This window comes from Salvelinus namaycush, chromosome 31 (genome assembly GCF_016432855.1).
Source record: "Salvelinus namaycush isolate Seneca chromosome 31, SaNama_1.0, whole genome shotgun sequence".
Classification (NCBI taxonomy): Eukaryota; Metazoa; Chordata; class Actinopteri; order Salmoniformes; family Salmonidae; genus Salvelinus; species Salvelinus namaycush.
This window is the reverse complement of record NC_052337.1, coordinates 39,101,919-39,103,999: the sequence shown is the minus strand read 5'-3', so window position 1 is coordinate 39,103,999 and position 2,081 is coordinate 39,101,919.

The window sequence follows — 2,081 nt, the reverse complement described above, 5'->3', positions numbered from 1 at the left end:
AATCGAAAGGGAGAGCGAACTTTCGGGTAAGAAGGTGTCAAAGGGACGAGAAAAGCTGAGACAGAAGCTGAGTCTAAAAGGACAACAGCGCCATCACCAGCGTACACAAGTACTACACCAGATGATAGAAGATGACGCTGCAGCAATCAAAAGGGATGAGGTATGAGATATTTATTTGTAGAATGGGTTTTATTTCGCATTAATGATTTTGTGTTTCACATAAGTGTTGCGTTGACTTAATGATAAACAAATTATATATTTCTGAAAGTACAGTTTTTTCATATTTACATACATTTGCCAATTTACATGTAAACACCACTAATATAAAAAGTGTTTATAGTATGACACATACATCTTTTAGTGCATCTGTACTAAAATATTCATTTTCTTTGCACTTTTTTGTGTTGGGACCATTTCATTCTAGCACGGGGACTTGAAAAATAAGTTTGAAGAACTTCTGAAGAAATACGAGATCACTGAAGACAAAAGCATGCAAGAGGACAAACTTGAGAACCGAATGAAAAATCTTCAGAATGAACTAACCCTTCAATACTTTGGAGAGCCTCAACCGTCCATCTGGTGTCAGTTGACCATAGATCGTGCTATCAGCCAAGGAGAGCAATCGCTCACTGAGCAGTTTAGCATCCTCACGGCTGTGACAGAGCTAACGTTGACCAACGACTCGCATACAGACAGTAAAGAGGACCAACTACCTGACTGGGACCAGAAGTATGACTTTCTCATCAGTCTTCTTGAACAGCTGTACAGCACAAATCCCACAGTGGCTCAACAACTTGTTCTGAGCATTCTTGACGTGTTCACAGAGGTGTCAGAGAAAAACAAGGGGCTCCTCAGTCAAATTCTCTTCAACATGATCTGGACACCTTCAGAAATTCTGCTCTTCTTGCGAGGTGTTTCAGGCATAAACCAAGAGTTAGCAACCTCGATCCTTCATACTGTGCGGACAAGCAAGCTGGATCTTCTCTCTACTCTCTCTGCCCTGAAAGATAAAGACCCTGTCAACTCTCTACAAAGGTATGCTGAGGCAGAAGGGGACAAGGATGCCGACACCATTGTGAATGAAATGCAAAATGAAAAGTACCCAGAGAAAATATTGTCCATAATGAAGGAAATTCTAGGATATATGACAGTGGAACTTCCAAAACATGCAAAGGAGGACTTGGATCAGGTAAAGATAGAGGAAGCAAAGCAGATGATCAAGTCACTGGATTTTACTAACCCTGACCTTGCTGTTCTCAAGGAGGTCCTAATAATGATGTCTATTGCTGTGCAAGACTGCTCAACCATTTACATTCAAAATGGTAAGAAAATAGAAGGCTACTTTCCTCGCATCACTCCGCTGGCATCACTGCTCACTGCTGAGAAAATAGAAGGCTACTTTCCCCGACTCACTCAGTTGGCGTCACTGCTCATGCTCCTTCTCCCGAAGTTAACAGGGAAAAAAGGTATCCTTCTGGAAATTGGCACAGGTGAAGGAAAATCTTGCATCTTGGCTATGTTTGCCACCATCCAGGCCATCCGTGGCACTAAGGTTGACGTTGTGACCAGTTCGCCAGTCCTTGCTCGCCGAGACCAAGAGGAGTGGAAAAAACTGTATGACATGTTTGGTGTCACATCCTGTATGACATGTTGTGCCACCACCACAGATACAGGAAAGCTCCCCTGAAAGCAGGGATAGTAGGCTACAGGAGGCTTACAGGAAACAATTAGTTTACGGAACCGTTGGCAGCTTTGCAGCAGACGCATTGAGGCAGGAATTCGAGAAGGACACCACACGTGGGGAGAGGAGGTTCGACATGGTGATTGTGGATGAAGTGGACTACATGACCTTGGACAATGGAGTTCAGGTGACGTTTTTATCCCACGAGGCAAGTGGCCTGAGGCACCTCGGACAAGTCCTTGCTAGCATATGGGCCATGGTATCTATGTGTCAACCAATTGAGATGGAAGATACTGGCGAGATTGAGTGGGCAACTGGAATCCAGCATTTTCACAAAGCTGCAAAGTTAGCTGTTATCGGTCCAGCGACATCTAAAGAATTCTCTGAATTTCACATTTTG